This window comes from Lagenorhynchus albirostris, chromosome 2, assembly GCF_949774975.1.
Source record: "Lagenorhynchus albirostris chromosome 2, mLagAlb1.1, whole genome shotgun sequence".
NCBI classification, from domain to species: Eukaryota; Metazoa; Chordata; class Mammalia; order Artiodactyla; family Delphinidae; genus Lagenorhynchus; species Lagenorhynchus albirostris.
The window spans coordinates 146,876,023-146,891,448 of record NC_083096.1 but is presented as its reverse complement, the minus strand read 5'-3'; the positions used below and the strand labels follow the sequence as shown (position 1 = coordinate 146,891,448).

Sequence of the window (15,426 nt, the reverse complement as noted above, 5' to 3'; positions counted from 1 at the left end):
GGTGGGAAAGAGGATTTTTCTTCTTTCGTGTCCACTGACACATGCCTAGTACCTGGAGTAGTACCTGGCCTGCAGTGGGCGCAGAAGAATGAGTGTGATGGGAAGGTTAATCCATTTTCCTCATTAAACTTTTTATTTTGAGATAATTATAGATTTACATGCAATTGCGAGAAAGAATACCCTTCACCCAACTTCCCCCAACAGTGACATCTCACATAACGGGAATTCAATATCAAAACCAGGAACATGACATTGACACAATCCACTCATGTGATTCAGACTTCACCAGTTTTACATGTATTAACTAGTGTATGTGTACGTGGTATACTTAGTTGTATGCAATTTTAAGTATCAATCCCTTTCTAACAATTAGAAGGCCACTTGAAGAGTCCAGAGTTGAAGGAAAGTGGGACGGAGCAGGCTGGGCATTTCCACACATGGGAGCTGCATTTAATCCTCACAGCCATCTAAGAGGGTAGGTGTTCTTATCCTCATTTTACAGACGTGAAGACTGACAACTGCAAGGCTCAGAGAAGGAACTTGTTGGAAGCCACACACTTGACAGGTGGAGAAGCCAGAATTCTCCAACCCTTGACTGTCTGGTTCCTTCCCTGGGGCACTTTCTTAAACACAAGAACGGCCTGAATTAAAACATAAAATAAAATAAAAAAACAGAGGAAGCAGGGACCCAGAGGAAGGCCTGGCTCCAGGAAGGGAGAGGAAATAAGGGAGGAGTTGATGAGGATGTCGCTGGGATTTTGAGTGAGGGAGAACAGAACTACCATTCATGAGAAAGGATGGAGAGCTAGAGGGTCCTCAGGGAGGAGAGAAGAGGTGTCCTGGCTCAGCCGGACCTGATGTGTAATCTTGGGCAAGGTGATTTACGTCTCTGGGCTTTGTGTTCCTCAACGAGACAAGGATGAGAATGGCCACCCAACCCGTTTGCTCTAAGTGGGACACACGGAAGGCTGCCTAGATGAAAAGGTAGCCCTCCGCAAAGCCAAAGTGCTAGACCAGCCGCCCAAGCCAGGAAGAAGACAACGCAACCCAACAGGCCAGACTGCCTGCGGTCTCCCAACTACAGTGACTGGCTGGCTTTCCAAAAGATGAAAATGCAGAATTTAGGTCAGCATGCTGAGAGAATCTCACTTTGTTTACAAGAGATGGAGAGCGTGTGTTCCTATTAAACGCCTTTGAATCCCAGCGATGATGAGAGACCCGGGGCTGCTTACCACTTGGGATATTTACTTTTCTCATATACAAATCAGCTTGGGTGCCGTCAGAGCTGCCGCCACCTCACACTGCAGCTCTCTGACGTCCCTGCACTTCCCCAGTGCCCACACATGGTTTGAATTTATCGGTTTTAGCAGTTTTCATTTATATTGTGTGAGAATCACTGAATGACCAGCAAACAGAAGCTCTGATCCGTGTCCTGGAAAAAACACAGAAGTGTGAGGAAGGGGGTTGGAGGGAGGGCTGGGAAGATGCCTCCAATCCCAGGAGAAGCCCTTAGGGCCCCTGTGGGAATGAAGGATCAGTGGGAAACCACAGCCCCATCTGGGGTGAGAAGGGGCTCAGTGGGCACAGTCACCAACGCCGAACACCTAGGTGCCACAGTGGGACCCACGGAAGGCTGCCTAGATGTCTGACCTCCTGGAACCAAACATCTGGAAATCTGGGAACAAAGCGGGGGTAGTTGGGGACTTTCTGTTTTCCACCTGGATACTCAGGCCATAATGTGTAGATACAGCTGGTAATTTTACAGCTACTCCCAGCATCCCTGAGTGTGAACTTGGAGCCAGGCCCTAGGCAAACTCAAGTCATTAGATGAGGCTCCTGCCCTCAAAGAACTTCAGTCTATGGAGGAGACAGACATGTAAACACATAAAAGACAATAAAATAAAAAATGCTCTTTTCCAATGAGGTCAGAGCCAGCTGAGACAGTGGCTTTGAAGCAGCACGGTGCCGTTTATGGTTTACCAAGCACTCACACCTGTCGAGAGGGGTCAGCCAGTGAGGGACCTGCCCAGGCTCATTCTGCCGGACTCCTGATCCAGTGCTCTCATGATCTACGGACCATTTACGAACTGCAGATCCTCCCATCCCCCACCTCCACTTGGTGGGCATTCCGGAACCGCCTGCCTCACACCACTTCCACTTCTAACAGGTGGAATCCCCCAAATGGGCCACACAAAATGCAAGGCCATGTTGTCCCACAGTAGCTGTTTTACAAATGGCGATCCGGGTCTCAGGCTCCTCACAAAAGGCTGATCTTTAACTACGGCTGGTCTCATTGAGCCGCCAGACTACTTTTACGAACCAGTTTCTAAGAGAAAACACACCCGCGTTCCTGTTCCGGAAGCTGAGCGTCCTTCTCCTCTGGCCCAGCAGTGGGAACATCCTGGATCTGATGAGGGAAAAGACCTTCACACGGCAGCTCCTTCCTCAAGCCAAGGGGCTTGAAAACTTCCAAGCAAGTTTGGGTGAGACAGATGCTCCAGCTTGACGAATGAGTGAATTACAGAACACAGGAGTGGGGAACAATGCCCCCCAGTGCACCCAGGATCAAGCCCATGCTTCATTTTTGTTTGTTTTTGAGGTGCGCGGGCCTGTCACTGATGTGGCCTCTCCCGTTGCGGAGCACGGGCTCCGGACGCGCAGGCTCAGCGGCCATGGCTCACGGGCCCAGCCGCTCCGCGGCATGTGGGATCTTCCCGGACCGGGGCACGAACCCGTGTCCCCTGCATCGGCAGGCAGACTCTCAGCCACTGTGCCACCAGGGAAGCCCCAAGCCCATGCTTCTTAACATGGCTTACAAGCCCTCCACTGTGTGGCCCGTGAGCCTCTCTGGCCAGTTCCCTGGTCTCCTATTCCTCCAGCAAGCACTCTCCACGACCATGAGTAAGTACGGTCTCTCGGTCTGAATCAATACCACCATCAGCCCCCGCTCCCATACCCGGCGCTCCTCCTGAACCCCGGGAACACCCGTGTGTCCTTCGATACCGAGCTCAGGTGGCATTGTACTGCCAAGTATAGTACGAGTAGATGTATGCGTACTCAGGACAGCCAGGTACTCATAAGGAGGGGAGGTCTGTCTGTTGTATGCAATGAGCATCTCACCAGCAAAGCAAACTACCTGGACAGCAAGGATGCAGTCTCATCCATCTTGGTAGCATCTGTAGGGCTTCCAGAGGACCCCAGGGCCTGCAGAGCCCCAGCCACCATGGGGCGGGGGCTGAGGGTCAGTGCTCAATCATGACAGGCAGGCAGGAACTGCTACCCAACCCAGCAGGGACTCCTAGGGCTTGGGGATGGGAGTGGCCCTCTGTCACACTTCCTTACTCCTGCACCCACCCTAGAGAGTTACACAAAGAAGCGTCCCAGCCATCCAGACTGGTGCAGTTACAGATTCACAGCTTCCACTTCTATTGGGCCCTCAGCCTGCCCTGCCCTTCCTTCACCTGCCAAGGTCAGTTTCTGCTCTCAACCTGTACCTCTCTCCTCACACCCCCTCCTCACCTTAGGTCCTGGCCAATAGGCCACCTCACTCTCTCCTTCCCAAAGTGTCAGCCTTTCTCAGTGGGGAACATCAGAAGTCTATCAACTCCCTGGCTCTCCCAGTCTTTCATACTTCCAGTCCCAGAACACAAGCTAGTACCCTACCTTTCTCCCCCCACCCCCCATTGTCAGATTTCAGTCCCTTTTCATAGATGCAAGGAGGGTGAGAGCACAGGCTCTGCAGCCAGACCTCCCGAGTTTGAATTCTAGATCTTCCCCTCAATGGCTCTGTGACCTCAGGTAAATGAAATAACCTATCTGTGCCTCAGTTTCCTCACCTGTAAAATGGGGTTGAATAATAGTATGTACCTGAGAGACTGTGGTGAGGATTCAGTGGGGCAGTGCATATAAAAGACTCAGACCCATTCTTGGCACTCTGCTGTGAAGCACCTCTCTCTGGGGTCTATTCAAACCCTCCCTTCCTCAACAGCCCCAGATTCATGACCTGGAACTAAGCCTGGCACAATGGAGTTCCCAGTAGTGCTCAGTGAACAACTGAAGGAAGGAATGGATGGGTGAACAGTTTCATAATAACTAATTCAATTCACTAAGTATGTGCAGGGTATTTCTCTGGGAGAAAGGGAAGAGGAAAAAACCTCACATACTGAGTACCACAAACAGCACGGCACACTTAAGGGCTAATCAAATCCTTGCCAGGCTTTATCCCCACTTCTCCCCATCACTCTGAGTTACTGCTATTAACATCCCACCTACTTGTATGCAATAGAGGAAAAGGACCCTCAGAGAGGGAATCGCCCCAGGTCATGCATGGGTCTAACCCATGGCAGAGCTGGGCCTGAAGCAGGGGTCCTCCAGCCTAAACTCTTTTTCCCTCTTTTCGATGTGTCCGCACTCCAGGGAGCAGTGGGAGATTGTAGGGAAGCTGCGCTAGAACGAGTATGGCCAGACAGTCAGAAAAAAATAACCACGCTCCGGGTGGCTGGGCGGCGCGGTTCCCATCAGGCCGACCCCCAAACCTGCTCTGGGTGATGCTTGGTGTGTGAGAGACGAAAGGATCAAGAACCATTTTCTCTATGGGATGGGCTTCACCTCGAGACACAGTGTGAAAATGGGCCAATAACAATAATTAAAATGACCACGACTTAAACCACCGCAATTAACATTCATTACCTCTGAGCGTGTGCCAGGCAGTGAGCTATGTGGTTGACACGCATTACCTCATTCACTCCTCACAACACACCAGGAGGTGAATGCTGTTATGAGCCCCAGGTTTTCAGATGTGGAAACAGACCCTCAGTCATCCAGCCCGAGTGGTGGAGCTGGCATTCCACTTCCAGTTCAGTCTTTTTCTTAAAGTATCAAAAAGATCTAAGTAGAAATCCTGGCTCTGTCATTTTGCACAAAGCACTTAGCCTCAATTTCCTAAAATGGGGGAAATAATACTTACCTTTCAGGAGTATTTTAGGAATTTACTGTGATAAACGTGAGGCCTAGCACATAACAGGCACTAAGTAACAATGGCTGTCTTGGGAGCTGAAGAGGAAAAGGAGAGGGTACAGTCAGTGGAGGGAGGGGTAGAAAGACTTTTCTTTGCAAACCTTCTGCATTCCCCATCCCAGCACTTCTGCCTAACAGTCTCCTTCCTCTCGGCAAGGCCTTTTCCACTCCCATCTCCATGGGCCCTAGTACTGTTCAACCTGCAAGGTCTCCATCAAGAATCCTGCATTCCTTTCTCACAACCCTCTCTGCAAAACTATACTGATGGAAGCAGAATAATATAAAACTCACCTGCAAGACCACCAGCAGGCCTTGGCATGGGGGTTAGGTAGTGCTGGGTCAACTAAACATTCCAGTCAAGGTCAAGCACAGCGACAGTGCATTATTGTCACTGAGGTGCCAAAGTGACTCAGTTCACCCATCCATGGCTCATCCATAGCTCTTCAAGCTGCATCTCAGCCCCAGTAGAGGGTCTGGAGCTCAAAATTATCCCATAATCCAGCAGACTCTACAGCCAAAGGGAGGGGGGCCACTGGGGGTCCAAACAGGGGAGGTTGGTGGGGGGGGGTAGACAGGAAACTGGTCCAGCTCCCCTCCAGGTGTCCTCCTGGGGGGGCCAGGAGGAAGAGCTATCCAGCGGTACCGCATGTGAAAGACTGTGGAAACTGCAAACCGCGATGCAAATGGTTGAAATTATCATTGCCAATTACGCTTTTGTCTCTCCTCAAACTCAAAGCAGAGCAGTTCAAGAAAGGGAAACCGTGTGAACTAGGGCTAAAAGATGAGCCAGAGAGATATCTGAAAGGCGTTCTCTGCCCAATCTTCCTTTCTAAAAAGGGGTTTCAAATGGGGCCTGAGGCTTAAATTACAAACCACCATAAGTCCCCAGGAGATAAAACTGGTCAGGACACTACAGAACCTTCAGAGGGAGGAAGCAGGTAAGCCCTTTAAACAGCAGAGGAAGTGGAAAAGGCCTGGCCTTTTATCTTTGCACTTTGGCTCCCCCGGGTAGGGCTGGCCAGGGGACGCGGGCGCTGACGCCGCCTGTTTGGTCGCCAGGGCTGGCCAAGGGTCAGGAGGGGCCGCGTGCAGCACTTCTAGGAAATGTGCACTTTCGCTCTCGGCATCCCGTCCATTGAGGCGGCTCGAGCAAAGCCGACTGCGCCGAGCGCTCGGAGCTGGGCTGGGGCGAAGGTGGGCAGGCCTGGGAGGTGTGCATCTTCTGTGCCCCCACAGGACACCATGTTTCCTGCCACGGCCACACACCCCCTCCCCCCACCGCCCGCCCCACAGTGTGAAGGCACTTCTGTTCCTTCCCCTCCCCGCCCTGGAAGGGAGCACAGGGAAGAGCATCATGGTTCTTGGTCACTTTCGTATCTCCAGCACAAATCCCCGCACCTGGCACACAGTGGGAGCTAAAAAGCATTTCTTGAAAAACTATATGATGATGCTAATTTAAAGACGCAAGAATAACTATGTGTGTCTGGCACTTTTAATCAGTTAATCCTCACAGCAAGCAGATGAAATTGATAGATAGGAAACTAAGGTGCAGGAAGGTTACCCCAACTAGCCTCAGGTGACCTGCACTCCCAATGAGTGCAATGATTCTGGGCCCTGAAGGAGCACCGGCCCGTCCTGGGCCAGTGCCCCGAGGTGTCCTAAGGGACTTCTGAGCTGAGTCTTGTGCTATGCTGTGTGAATATAGACTAATTCTTGGTTCTGAAGGTTAAATCAGACCAGGATGTCCCTCTGAATGAGGGAGGGAGGGAGGAAGCTTTATGCAGAGAAATAGGTTCACAAGGTAAGAGAAGTAAAACTGAGTGCTTTCCCCTGCTCTTCCTGACCCACTGGGGAGAAAAGGGAGAACCCCAAGAATAAAAGATGATATAAAAGGGTCTCAGCACCCAGGGCCGGGGAATATATGCACTGCCTACGGGGGAGGTGGATGGTGGTCAGGGACCAATCTGAAAGCCTGTAGGTTCCCCCAGGGAAACTACCTTTGCCTAGTCAGGGAGGAACACAGGCTAGCAGCAGGTGCCACTGAAGAGAGACTGCACAGGACCTAGGCCATTACCCAGAAATGCCCCAGGGCCCTGACGTGTGTGGGCCAAATCTGACGACCTTCTGGCTCTTTTCAAGGGTAGCCAAGCATTCAGAGTGACCCCGGTACAACTCACCCACTGTTAGGGACTGAATGTTTGTGCCACTCTATCCATATGTTGAAGCCCCAAACTCCATTATGATAGTATTTGGAGTTGGAAACTTTACAAGGGAATTAGGTTTATAAGAGGTCATAAAGGTGGGGTCTCATGATAGGATTAGTGCCCATCACCAGAGCTGGCTCTCTCTCAATCTCTCACTAATATAATGTGATGTCAATTAAGCCTCAACAAAAAAGTCAGAAAAGAAAAGGAAAAAACCCACAATGCTCAAAACCAGTTACATCACTGCACCTAAACTCAAACTGCTGAGTTATGTATGATCAGGTGGTATCAGCCCAGAGGGTTCAGTCCAATCTGGTGACCATGGATGAAAGTCTGGATCAGACTTTCAAGGATCATTTGCTTGAAGAGTCCAGGCTTTTCAAATGACTGCCCTCAGGAACCTTTATAGCCAGACAATAAAAACTGGGAAGGGCTCCCAGGTAGAGGGAACAGCATAAGCAAATGCTTGGAGGCCTGACCATGGATTGTGTGACAGAGAGAGGAAGGGAGAGAGAAGTAGAACAGGTCAGCAGCACTGCAGCCCCCAGCAAAGTAGCAGGTAATGGATAAAATTAAACATTTTTCAATGAAAACTAAGTGGGGGATGGAGTGAACCTGGAGAAGCTCACATGAACTCTGGGTAGAGAAGAGGAGAACAAAAGAAGGCTTTGTCTGCAAGGAACAGACGAGGAAGAGAGAACAACAAAGTGTTCCAGGAAGGAGAGGGAGAAATCCAACAGTGACCTGTGGATGTTACAAAGTCCTCACCAAAGGGACCAGCGACAGCACTGAACTGTCTCCGTGTCTCAGGTGGGCAGGCTGAGGCTTTCTGTGGATACAGAGGCCGAGACGCAGCCCCCTGTTAGCATCCAGAGCTGACAACGCCTCAACCACAGGATACACCACAGGGCCCCAACTTCAGAACTGGAACACATCCAGTCTCATTTTGTAATCAATTGTGAGCATATTTTGAGCTAGGTTTTGAAGCCAGGTTGATTAGGAAAGAAAAGACTGTCTCAGTAATAATTATAACAGAATGTAAAATATGTAAGTGCCGAAAGAATATTATAAAATGCCCTAAAAAATTCCACGGAGGGAAAGAATAGATGTGGCTGGGACTTGCACAAAGTCTTCCCAAGCCGATGAGATTTAGGAGCATTCTGGGAAGACTTCCTGGAGGAGGTACAGCATTGAACTGAACCTTGGATATCTCATAGGAATCAGGAGTAGAAGAGGGAAGGAGGAAATTCCTGCAGAGGGAGAGGGCCCAGCACAAGCAACAGCATTTCCAGGCTTGGGGCAACGTTTTGTGTTCCAGCGGATATTCTGCACAGATTGAAAAGCCTGCGGATGCTGGAGGAGCTGCTCAGCCAGACGGCTTGGCAGCCCCTGAGCAGAACTGAAGGCTGGGCCACCGGCTGCCTGTGGATTAAGTGGGCGGACAGAGAGCCAGTGATGGGAGATAAAAGGGAGTGACGTGGATAATATTTAGAAGCAAACTCGAGGGGGAGAGAACGCGGCAGCCCGGCTGGCAGGCAGCAGGCTTGTCCCATTCTTCAGTTTCCTCCCTCGGAAAGCTGTATTACCAGGCGACCTCTTCCTGGCTTTGAGAGATGTCCAAATGGGAACTATTAACAAAGGCACGGGCACGCTCCCATTTTTATCTCCGTCTCAAAGGGCTTTGCCGCTCAGGCTTTTCTCTTTGGCCTGGGATCGGCTGGTGGGTGAGCTGCTGCGGGAAGCAGATCACTGTGTTTGTGGATGGGACTTCTTGGAATTCTTGAGAACTGGTCCCTTCCAACTCTAAGATTTTAGAAGTCTGTGTGTATGAGCTGAAAAAATGTCTTCAAAGCTAAGGGGCTAGGATTTCACGATGTGAAGATTCTTCGAGTCCAAAAATGCCTCTGAGCCTGATGTTCTAAGATTTCCCCATTCTTAGATTCCCTGAGCCTCCAAGTCCCGGCTCAGGATTCGGAGATTCTGTAAATCAGGAAGACGTCATGCTGTGTGACCTTCTGATTCTGAGACTAGAATATTTCATGACATCTTGGTCACCTCCGGCTTTATGGCCTCACTCTCCTTTGATGGAGGTACCTAAGCCATCCCGTGCGTCTGCTCCTGAGTTTGTTCCCCCACCCCCACCCCATGTTGGGATAATATATTAAATGCTAAAGTCTGAGTTAACCAAGTCGGGGAAAAAAAAAAAAAAGGACAGAGCCTGCTGTGCTGGCAGGGGCTCTTTGCAAACAGCTCTCCGGGCACACGAAGAGTCTGAGAGTACACACGCCTAGGGGTCAGTGCTAGGGGTCCCCCAAGTGACTTCCACACCGTGTGACAGACATTTGCTGAACAGCTCCTAACCGCGGGGCTCGGTGCGGGAGCCACGGTGGGTGTGGCAGGCTTCCAGAAGCGCAGCGTGAAGGCGGGGCCAGAAGCAGCTTGCTCCCAGGCCAGGATCTGGAGTTACACGTGCAGACTAGGCCAGCCTGTGCTTGGAGCCAATACTGACCCAGGGGCTCTCGCTCTGTGGCTGTCTTCTGGGGAGAAGAGGGCTCAGCATGGTCGGACATCCTTAGGGGTGCCCAACGGTCTTAGGGGAGGTGTCTGGCCCCTTCACTCTGGGGAAGGCACATAGATCTGATGGGAAGCCAGAAGTAGGGACGAGTACTGAGGACTTGAGGGACCAAAGGTCGGTGCTGCTGTAGCTGCCATGGAGGCTCAGGGAGGGTGTAGGACCCAGCAATAGCCATTCTTGGAGGATGGGAAGTGAGAGTGGGTTCTGCAAGATGGAGATGTATAACAGCAAGAGAAAGTAAGAACAGGCTCTCCGTGTGACATGTGGAGACAGGACACAGGGGAGACTAATGCACAGGCGCTCCATGCCTCAGTTTCCACGGCTGTGAGAAAGGACTAATGATGCTCACTCTCCCTGACTTGGCAGTGAACTCTCCAGGGGAAAACTCCAGGCTGTTTCCCAGTCTCTGCTCCCAGCATTGTCCTGGGTGACACTAAGGCACTCTGGCTGAAAGAGTGAGGGAGCCAGTGAGGGAGAGGGGTCCTGATGACGGGCAGGCTCCAAGGCTGGGCAGCTATCCACCAGACTGTGCCATGATGGGCTGGGGCTCTGTCTGCCCTGCAGGCTGGCAACAAGAGGCAGCAGGTCACCCACCGGAACTAGCAGGCTTCCGGATGAGTAGGTGTCGGCAGCAGCCCGCCACAGACAAGCCCGCCAGCCCCTCCCAACGGTGGAGAACTCAGGCTCGAGATCTCAGGGTGGCCCGGGGCCTCCAAGATACAAGGACCTAAGGAGAAAACCGCAGAAGTCAGAACTGGGTCGGGCCTGGAAATCGTGGGACAGAGGGGCCACCTAGGCCCAGAGAGGGACAGGACAAGCCCAGAGTCACAGCCAAGGTAGGGATGGGGTAGGGCTAGAGCCTACTTCGTATTCAACTACCCACTTCATGATTTCCACATTTTGTGTCCTTGTAGGATGGTGTGGGCCCATTAAAGTTCAAGGAGGAGGCTCTTCACTGTGGCTTGTGTCATCTTTCTTCATTCATTCATTCATTCATTCATTCAATAGTGCTGGATGAAGGAAGGAAGGAAGGGAAGCAGGGATCGTCATATCATGGCTTCTGACCATTCCTTCATTCATTCTCTCTCTAAACACTAACTGAGCACCCAATAATATGCGGTATAGATATAGGACCTCTGACTATAACCAAGGACACCCTTTATTCAACTGTGCTGCCTAGCCCGTGTTAGGGGTGCCGTCTTCACAACGGTCCCTTGGAAAGCTGGGCATGCCTTTGGGAACTCCTAGTTTAGAATAAGATTCAATTTCTAAGCCAGGGAGAAAATCAGTTTCAGCACTTTTCAACGATCTCTTTCTATACATTTTTAATATTTTATTTTATTTTTTAGAAAGATATGGTGATCTCCCTCCACTCCAATACACACACACGTCACCAGATAATGCCATCTGACTCTTAAAAACAAAATTACGTCAGCTCTCGGAATCTTGAAAAACATGGACTCTGGCGTCAGACGCTTGAGTTTGAATCCTGAGCCCGCCTCACCTGGCTGTATAATCACAACCAAATGACTCAACCTTTTTAAGCCTTAGTTTATTGTCTGTAAAAGAGATATGATACTCTGCCTTGTCGTCTCTCTGTGAGGATTAGAGATGATGTACTTACGAGGTCTAATGTGGCACCCTGTACAGAGATATAGCTCAATAAATGATGACTTTGGGGTTTCTAACTCCCTAGAGAGGGGGCTGTAGAATTTTACAAACATTTCGGACGCCCTTGGCAGCCACGCCCAAATGTTCAGGCTCTACGCACATTGGATGGATGGCATCGGCATGTTAGCTAAATCCCAGCCAAGTACAGAATGGCAGTGTCCCGTTTTCTTATTTTGCCTCAGAGAACCACATAACTTAGAGGTCTCCTCATCTAGTGCCTCCACGGTACTGAGTGGGGGGGACTGAGGCCCCCTAGAGGGAGAAGGAGGTCTCCGAATCAGCCCAGTGTGTTCGTGGCAGCTGGTACCAGTCCCCAGAGGCAGCCCGCAGAGCCGACTGAAATCTGCAGGTCCCAAGATTGTCACAAGATCTGGACTCAAAGCTCAGGCGTCCCCAGGCCCCCGAGGGCAGGGGCTGCTACCACGCCCTATTACTCCAGCTTTACTTTGTTCAGCAAAGCATGGGCAGTGGACAGGGCTGCTGGCAGAAGGTGCCAACAGGGCAGAGCTGACGCTTCCCAAGCAGCCTTCTCCTTTCCTTGTCCTGAAGCCGCCCGGACTCTTTCCCAAGCACAAGCCTTATACCTAGGTAGTCATTTTACCCTCTAGACAACCTCCCACAGGTAGCAGCTTCTCACGTCCTCACAAAACCAGCTCAGCTGTGAAAGGCTGGTCACTACTGCCCAATTCAATTGCTAGTTAAGAATACCAGAGTTACATACCAGTCATTGGTTTTAGAGCCAGAGCTGGGGCTGAAACCTAGAAGTTAGTCTCCCATCTCTCAGCCCACTATGCTGAGCTGTCTGTAACACATCACGGAAATCTTCAGAGGACCTGCCTTTACCATCCCTGCTCCAGCCACATAGCCAAAGGAAATAATTTCTCTAGAAGTATAAATTCTCCAAGAAGTAAAAATTTTAAGCCTTTAAGCTCTAAAGGAAAGAAGAAAACAGAAGGAAGGACTGAAGGAAGAATTGCAGGACACGAACTACCTACATGGAGGAAGTCTAGAGAATGCGCATGGGGCAGCAGGAGGAGTGCATCCTTCCTTGTCAGGCAGACCGGCTCTGTTCCATACTAGCCATGTGACCTTGGGCAAGTCATCCAGCCTTTCTGAGTGCCCACCTTAGAAAGTTCCAGGGTTGTGAGACTCCAACAAGATGAAAAAGCGTGCGGAGCCTCCTGCAAGGTGCCTGGCACATGGCGTTGATTATAATCGTCCCATGGAAGGTCAGGGCTGGAGTGGCTTCAATGATGACCTAATCCTGATGTCTCATTTCACAGGTGGGAAAAACAAGGTCCAGAGAGGTGACGTGACTTGCTCAAGGACACAGAGCAAACTCATGGTGATGTTGGGTCTAGTACCCTCAGTTTATATTAAAATCAGAGACCACGGCCAAGACGCTGGATCTTTCAAGCTGTGCGATGATGGAAGAAACTTTTTCAGTCATTCCTCTAGCCCAGGTAGCTTTCTTTCTCCATTTAGCAAGGCAAAATGTGGTATTTCTGACCAGAAGAAAATATAAAATTTTGAGAAATACTAAAGTTAAAACTAAAATCGGGCTTCCCTGGTGGCACAGCGGTTACAGAGTCTGCCTGCCGGTGCAGGGTACGTGGGTTTGAGCCCTGGTCCGGGAGGATCCCACATGCCACGGAGCAACTAGCCCCGTGCGCCACAACTACTGAGCCTGCGCTCTAGAGCCTGCGAGCTGCAACTACTGAGCCCGTGTGCCACAACTACTGAAGCCTGCGCGCCTAGAGCCCACGCTCTGCAACAAGAGAAGCCACCGCAATGAGAAGCCCGTGCTCCGCAACGAAGAGTAGCCCCCGCTCGCCGCAACTAGAGGAAGCCCGCGCACAGCAACAAAGACCCAACGCAGCCAAAAATAAATAAATAAAATAAATAAATTTATTAAAAAAAAAACACACACACTAAAATTCCAGTCTTAACAAACAGGCGCTCTCTTTTAAGGCTTTTTTTCCGTCCTTCCTCTCTCATTGCTCCCCCCTCCCCAAATATTTTGCAATAACAGTAATGCTGGGAGGAAAGAAAAAATAAAAATCTGATGCACTTAACAGATATTTCAGTACAATAATGCATCACAGATGTTCATATCAAACTGTGCATGCGTGCATACAATTTTACTGAGAAGGCTGTTGCATTTCTGACTTTGGGGTTGGGGATCCCTAACAACCCCAACTGCCCAGGCTCTGGAATCCCTCCCTTCACAGTTAGCCCACGGCTGCCCACGGGGATGGAGGAGAGATTTCATCACCTCGCTCCAAAATGATAACAGGACAAATTGGCGGGGTCAGGCACTCTGGCAGGTGGTGAAGGGTGGGCAGATTAGGGAACCGAGAGGAGTCCTGTTTTCTTTTGTTCAGGACTTGCTTCCTACAGCCCTCTCGAGGAGCTGGACCCAAGAACAATTTTAAGAGCGGGCCCAGGCTGGTGATGGGTGGGTGCGTTTTTGAAACCAGAGGTTTGAGTCTGTTTGATCTTCAAATGTGGGCTTTGGAGACTGTCAGCGGGCTCCTCGCTGGCCAATGAATGGCTCTCAGGAACTTTTCCTAAAACATAACCTCACGCACTTTCCTGCAAATGTTTTCAACCTACCAAAGCCGTCCTTTGGTTGAACAGCAGTGTTTCCAGACCTCGAAGAAAGATAGTTTTGTTGTTTTAAGAGAGACAGATTAAAGCCAGGGGCTGTTTAACCAGAGGGTCTGTGTGCTCCCTTCGCCTCTGGTCGGATTCCTCTGTGGTTGGTACAAAGAGGGTGTTGAGAGTGACGGTGGATCCCCCCACCTCCCCAGCCTAAAAAAGATATCAAGGCCAGACGTGAGGGCTCTGAACAGAGAGGCCTCCTACAAACCTGCCTCCAAAATGAGATGGGCGGCGAGCGCTGGGGAGCCCAACGCATATAATATCAGCTCCCGAGGCTGGCAAGGGAAAAGTCACTTCAGAGGGAGAAAGCCGGTACGTTCAGAGGAATCAGCACTGGGCCAGAGAATGCACAGGATTTTTCCCCGCAGAGAAGGAGTCAGGCGTAGTCAGAACCCTGCGGGGCGTGACTAACTGCCCCAATATTCCTGCCACCGGGGCCCTCTGGGTAAGGGCTCCACAATTATGGGAGAGCCAGCAGGAGAAGCGACAAACCCGCCTTTCATTTGGCCGGCAAATCAATCTGGCTTCTTACCTCCCCGGGGACAATATTGCATTTCCCCTGGAAAAACAAAAGCCAGAGATCTCCGAAGGGGGATCAGTTTCTGCCCCTGTTTCCCTGGTGAAGAGCTTGCAACATCTCAGAGGCAGCCAAGCAGGTCTGGTTCCAGTGGTAGAGTTTCTAGTCTGGCCAATGTACGGGGCTGTCTCCTTACGGGAGGAGTATGTCTTGGGGACCACACCACGCTTGGGGCATGGGCCCGGCCTCCCTGCAGGCGCCACCAGCCCTGACTCAGGGACTGACAGCCCGTTCTCAAGGCGCAGATGTGAACCCATTGTTCCCTGGGCCTCAGAGTTGAGTTTGGGGCCAGTGAGTTGTGAGTGACCTCTGACCACGGAGACGGGGCTTTTCATGACATTTTGCTGGATCAGGTCTCTGGCAGCCAGAGACTTTAAACCTCCTAAGCTCCGCCCTTCTCCCTGCCCCTACACCTGAGGTTCAGAAATCAGAACTGTCAACCTTGAAGTGAACACATTTCTCTGAAATTATTAACCCCAGAACTATCCTTGCTAACTTTCTCCCAGCCTAGGGGAGGCAGTCCGAGGGTCACCTGGAGCTTTGCAGAGGCCCCGGGAAATCTGGCAGCGCTTAACAGCAAGCCAGGGTCACTAGAGAGACCAGGCCCGTCGCGCTTCTCCTGCCCCCCGCCCCCAACCCCACCCCAAGGAGCCCGTCTCCCTCTATTCGTCCTCCGTACATACACACAGCCGCCTGGATGCACCCATACAACAGCCTCA

The 15,426-nt window shown here is 51.1% G+C and overlaps 1 protein-coding gene across 1 annotated transcript in view; it reads right to left on the bottom strand.

The window, feature by feature from the left end:
• The window catches only part of TRABD2B (TraB domain containing 2B), a 221,552-nt gene that overhangs the window by 203,073 nt on the left and 3,053 nt on the right, over positions 1-15,426 (bottom strand). The gene's annotated exons all lie outside the window — the stretch shown is intronic.